Source organism: Passer montanus, unplaced genomic scaffold, assembly GCF_014805655.1.
Source record: "Passer montanus isolate IOZ18808 unplaced genomic scaffold, ASM1480565v1 scaffold52, whole genome shotgun sequence".
In the NCBI taxonomy this organism is placed as follows: domain Eukaryota; kingdom Metazoa; phylum Chordata; class Aves; order Passeriformes; family Passeridae; genus Passer; species Passer montanus.
The window spans coordinates 1,888,688-1,895,413 of NW_024370152.1; positions in this window are offsets into that span (position 1 = coordinate 1,888,688).

Below are 6,726 nucleotides of genomic sequence, written 5' to 3' on the forward strand. Positions count from 1 at the left end.
ACAGGGGGTTTAATCTGCATTCCTTAATGCAAAGGACTGTATCACAGGGAAAGGACACATCCACAACCTCATCATGGGCATTACTGTCCATAGGCAAGTACATGATCTTTCTGGTGCCAACAGGAAGAATTAGAGTGCAGTTTTGGGTGGGAAATACTTTTGATTGCAACCGTCCCTGTGACACATCTCTCAGACAAGGGCCCATGGGCAATACCAAGATCAGACAGAGCAGACAGAGCTCTGGGCAAAGGCTGTGGTACCCCTGGGTGGCCAATGAGCAGTGGGCTCTGTGTTTGTAAGCAGATCTTTCCCAGCTCAGGCATACACACCTGCTGAGATGTCATTCTTTTGCTAGATTATTTTGACCCATGCACCTTTGCTGCAGTGTATCAGGTGATGTGCCTACTGGTTTTTGCTTGGTGTTTCTCAGCAAGCAAACATGGTATGGTGGGTGGATGCAAACCTAGTTTACATTTTTACACTACTTTTACTCCTCTGTAAATCCTACTCAGTAATGACTAATCCCCAAGCTGATTCCCCTTTCCCATTTGGATTATTTTATTTTTGTTAAATTTTGGTACTTGATAAAAATTAACCCTTTAGGGTCTTCTTGTTTTGATTTTTCACATGCTGTATGGAGAAGTGGTTTGCTCTAAGGCAGTCTCCCAATGGAGATTAAAGGACACATCCCTTCCAAGAAAGCATAAGTATTGAATGAAAATGTACAGAAAGTGCAGATTGAAAAAGAAACTATGCAGATACCTACAAGGAGTCAGGTGAGACATCTGGGTATAGGTGTACTATCCAGAGGAGCCTACCTGTCTTGTGTCTGTTCCTGAATCTTCCCATGATGTCAGGGACAGCTCGGGTGATGCAGTCTCTGCTTACCTGCCGTTGTCTTTATCAAAATCAACAGGAGTCACTGGGTAGTGACTGGCTGAAGCAAACAGAACTGAAGAACAGAAGTAAGCTCATGTTAAGCTTCTCTGAAAAGGGTTGTGCAACCAATTAATTCCTGCTGGGCTCTGGACACTGTGTCTGCAGCAGCTCAAAGAAGCAACAGGTGGCAATGAGAAGCCGGGTGATCCCCAAAAAAGCTGAAAAGCCATGTTACAACATGAAGGAGTACAGTGAGAGTACCCCACCAACTCACAGGGATGGAGGGCCAGCTGCCACCTCTAGCTCAGCCCTGTCCCCAGGGAATGGCTTTCCTCTCCAGCATACAGCAAAGCTGCTCTGCAGTGCTGAAGGAACAGTGGGGCACACCTTGCTTTGCTGCAGCTCCCCTCCATTGTCTCACTGATACTGAGGGCCAATGCCCAGCCTGCAATTTCATCCTGGCCTTTCCTGGCCTTGCTTTTTGTCTGCCTCACACTCCTCATGGGATCATCATGGGCCTCTGTTAGGATCTGATCCCACTACCCCTCATACCTTGCTAGGGGCTGTTGTTTAGAGATTTCCTGGCCAGCTAGTGGTCCCCCGAGTCCCTCTCTCTTTCAAAGGCTAAAGATCTCCCTGCTTTCTTCTTCCATTCCTGACAGTGAGACATCAGCAATTGGGGATTATGAGATGTTTCAGCTGTCCTCTACACCCCTTTGCCCCAGATCTACCACAGCAGCTGCAGTGCCCCTGTGAGTCACTGAGGCCATCACTGAAGGCAGCAGCCCACAGTAGAACAGGAGGTAGGACAGAAGTTCTGCCAGGGCTGGGGCAGTGTGGCTAATTCTGCTCCTGATCTAACAGCTGTAAAAAATTATTATCAATAACCTGTTTCTTCCAAGCAAGGTGAGTCAAAAGTGAAAATCTGAATTGAGTGAAGGTTTGCCCAGCAGCTCAGAATGGGAAATTCATGGGATTTCCAGAGAAGCAGCTTTGTTGGCACCAAGTTGCCAGTCCTTGTGATTTTAATCAAATGTCTTACATGGTTGGTTTCTTTCCTAGGGTTCTTGCAGTTGCAATATGATTACTGAGTTTTCTCTTCTTCTTTTCATATTGAGGCAATCTTTACTTGTGGGAGCTGTGAAAGAAACCATGAGAACAAGAACCCCAGGGGCTCAAAATACTTATATGTAAATAAAGGTTAACACCACAGAGATTATTTTCAAAGCAATGCTTTGTTTTTCATCAAGAAAAGACTTGTACCTGACAACCTCAATGACAGAGAAAACCAGTCTCTCCAGATGTGACTGAAACTGAATGCAACAACTCCTTAGTATGTGGGCTCTTCTGCAGCCTCCCAGGCGCAAACACAGCCTGCTTAAATAGGAGGTCTGTGTGATGCCTTCTTTCTTCTGGGGCTTCACTCTCCACTCACAGCTACCAAACCAGGGAAGTTATAGGTGTAAGGAAAAAGTCTGCTGGCCTTCAGATCCGGCACCCTTTTTTGGAAAAGGCACCAGACCCAGAATGCCTAGCTGCTCGTGTGGACAGTGGGCAGAACCACAGAGCTGTACGAAACTGTCTTCTTCAGGTTGCTGCATGAGGAGTTCAGCCTTTTAACGACAGACACATGTAGCCTCCTTCCTGATGCATGGCCTGTGAGATGCAAAAGCATTAAGGGGTGGGCTGGAAGGGATATTCAGGGGTAAGGTGTGAACTGTTGCCGTTATAAGCAAATGATTCATCAAAATTTGTTTTGTGATCTTCATTTTGGTGCTTACAGAGAACAGAAGAAAGTAGGAGGGGAATGAACAAAACAGCCAAATCCTGCAAGGAAAAGAGAAACGAAACTGGAGCAGCTTCAGGTCATGTTGGTCGGATGCTGAAGACCATAGATGGGGTGAGAACATAAACTGTCATAAGCTAGCAAACTGACGAGGCATACTTTGGGTCAACCTGCATTAAACTGATTACCATGACCCTCCCTAGAGCCCACACATAACAGCAACAACATCAGGCAGCACCAAGTCCTGGCAATTAGATGGTGAAGAAGGCAGGAAGACAAAAATGTGACCTTCTGCTCTGGAGAGTGAGGACACATCCCATGGAATGATGGGAAGCCTATCCCTGAAAAAGGTGGTTTACTAAGTAGTACTTGACTGCCCTGTATAAAGTGTGGATTATTTTCAGGTTTCGCTTTATCCCCATCTTGGTAAAAAAATAAATTAATTTCCAGAATGAAGGCATCAGGAAGACATGATTCATTCTACTAAGAAACAAATCATAGCTGTGAAGTCCAGTGCCAAGTTGGGCCAAGTCTTTTGTTGTAGCCTGCTTGGTACACAGTTCCAGTGTTTACAGAAAAATGTGCAATTGCATAATTGGTAAGATTCTGTTAAATTGGGTTGAATATTTGATGAGTATACGCCACACTTGTCCTGACACCCTGATTCCCATGTGCTTGCAAAAGCTCGGCTTAACACTTGAAAGTTCCTCAGCCAAGGCTGCCAAAGGACATGGATTTTTTAGGAGATCTGGTGTACTGTTGCAGTTTTGGGTAGATTTTCTGCTTCTAGCTGTCAGCCAAACAGAAAACTGCCTGTTAGTCACCCATACTGAAAGCTACACGGGCATTTGTTCCTTGGAGACAGAGCAGTAAGTCTTTCTGTCCCTATTTCTTTGAGATGGTGTGTCCTACTAGGTTGCCTTTTTCCCTGTTGTGTGTGCTGTGTTTTGAAACTGAGGAAGAAGCGGCTGAATTTCAGCCTATGATTTACTCAACTTAGGGACCTATAGAAGATTAGAGCAGCCATAGGTCCTGAGGTCCTGCTCCCATATGGACAGCACATCATCTGACACTGTGCTAAGTAGAGGTGCTTTCTGTAAGGTGAGAATTCTTTTCATTCGGGGCATGAGAAGCCTATCCAAATAATAAATAATTAATACTGCAAAACCAAGAAAAAAGAGCAGGAGTTTAGAGCTGAATTTCATAGTCTACAGCTTGGGTGCCTCTTGGTGTGCCTCACTCTGTACCATGCTGCCTTACCTGTTTGTTGCCTCAGCATCCTCGTAAAAGCCTGTCATAGGTACATTTTGTTTGATATAAGTCAGATCTTCCATTGGGATTTCTATTGCAACCTTCAAGTCAAATGTTAGGGCTGCTGTATTGAACAGGTGAAATCAAAGGGTGTGGCAGGTTGGGGGGTCCTCCTAAAGTAAATTTCTAACTGTGTGATATACTCTCATTGGTACTGCATGGCCTCATATGAGGACATCTGAATATTCTGTCTCTCTTTGTGTATGCTAATGCTAGATGGAAGGTGCAAGAATTATGACAAGACTATAAAATAAATCCAGAAATAAAAGTTGAAGAAACTAGTATTTTGACTACTGAATAGGCTGAGGAAGATATGAGTCTTTATTTATATTAAAACAGGATAGTATTTCCTGTATTAGGTAGGATGGAGAAATGCTTGTGGCTGGAGTTTGAGTGACAGCAAATGAGACTTGGACTAGAACAAATTTTCCAAAGTGAATGGGGAGGGGATTTTGTGTTGTGGAACCTCTCCTGGGATGCCTCTGAAGGCAGGCCAACACCTGTAGGGACTGTTTTTTGCACAGCTAGTCCTGCTTGGGGAAAGGACAGGACAGTGAAAAGGTGTCTGCTTTCAAGGCAGCTCATATGTGCCTTAATAGATGTGAGTCCAAAGAAGCTTTATCTGACCAAGTCTTTATTGCTCATGGTGTTTCTGACACATATTACCTGTATGCATCAGCTGGCAGACTTGACCAGCTTAACTTTCCCCAGGAATTTTGCTAAATAGCAGTGTTTAAAATCTGTGGCATAACAATATGGCTACACCTTATTTCAGGACACCTTAAAGATTATTTACTATAATATTCCATTTTATTGGCAAAACTCCTTGTTTGTCCAATATCTTCCAAGTAGAGGACCGTTTCTCATGATTAACAGATGATTAATTGGTGGGAGAGAAGGAGAGAGGAAAGGAACATAATTGATAATATTGAGTCCATTGCTCACTGCTGGCAGCAACTACTGGGGGACCATGGGTGTATCAGGTGTTAGTAATAGCTTGGCTAGAATATATTTCATGGAAAGCTGTTCAGCTTCACACTAGCATATGCTGTGCTTCACAGTCAAGAATTGTTTTCTGCCCCTTTCCCTTTTGCCTTCATTCTGGAAATTAATTTATTTTTTTACCAAGATGGGGATAAAGCGAAACCTGAAAATAATCCACACTTTATACAGGGCAGTCAAGTACTACTTAGTAAACCACCTTTTTCAGGGATAGGCTTCCCATCATTCCATGGGATGTGTCCTCACTCTCCAGAGCAGAAGGTCACATTTTTGTCTTCCTGCCTTCTTCACCATCTAATTGCCAGGACTTGGTGCTGCCTGATGTTGTTGCTGTTATGTGTGGGCTCTAGGGAGGGTCATGGTAATCAGTTTAATGCAGGTTGACCCAAAGTATGCCTCGTCAGTTTGCTAGCTTATGACAGTTTATGTTCTCACCCCATCTATGGTCTTCAGCATCCGACCAACATGACCTGAAGCTGCTCCAGTTTCGTTTCTCTTTTCCTTGCAGGATTTGGCTGTTTTGTTCATTCCCCTCCTACTTTCTTCTGTTCTCTGTAAGCACCAAAATGAAGATCACAAAACAAATTTTGATGAATCATTTGCTTATAACGGCAACAGTTCACACCTTACCCCTGAATATCCCTTCCAGCCCACCCCTTAATGCTTTTGCATCTCATGACATGAATTAAGAAAAGCTCAGGACTGCAGCACAGAGAAGGCACATCCAGTTCTTCCAAGCCCAATCTTTATCTTTCCTGTAAACTTACAGAGACCATTTTCTGTTTGCTTACATTCTCATACACCTGGCTTTATGCTTTTGTTTGCTTGAGGATTGTTATGTGAAGGTGCTAATTGATCACCTGTACTGGTTTATCAGCCTGAAACCTTAGTGCTCATGGATCTGATGGAATGGGTTGGACTGCTAGGGAAGGACATCTGACGCACAATACGCTTTCAGGACTAAAGAAATTAGTCCCAAAATTTTGTAAATTAGAAATTTTGTAATCTTTATTATGGCAATCATAAAGACGAAAACCCCTGAGTTATCTCTAAACATCCTGACCACGGACACCATGACAAAAATGAATCACAACTGCAGAAAAGTTACTGCCTGTATAATCCTAGGAGATAAGAGGGCTAATGTGTATGTCTTAAAAACCGACAGTCAGATGGAGCCAGCCATGGATTGCTGGTGATAGCAGCCAAGAATTGTGGGTAATAATACACTGAAAAAGAAGAGGATGTGTCTGGAGAAGAGGCCATAAGGAGGTAGGACAGCACATTTCTGGGACAAATGTCCCTGTTCCGGCTCCTGGAGACGAGCACAAATGCAGGGATGAGGCTGAGAAGTGGGCATGGACTGTAAGAGGGGATTGAGACCACCAAAGATCCCCAACCCATTTCCAGAAAAGTCTAGAGGAATGGACTGCACAGGATTACTAATTTGCATAGAAAGTGAGAAACTTATCTCCAAGATGGTGAGATTTATTTATAAAAGTTATTTCAACCACGCCCACATGTGTGGACATTCCCAGGACACCCCAGCTGGATCGATGCTGAAGCTAGGACTGGTGATCTTTCTTTCCCTCTCTGCTTTTTTCCCTCTTGCCTTCTTTAATTAATTTCTGTCTTTGTCTCTCCCCTTTCACCTTAGCCCCCTCTTAAAAACCCACTGCCACAGAGGAGATAAGGTCCTAACTTATACCAATTTCCATGCCAAGTATGTAATTTACTAATAGAACTTTGTG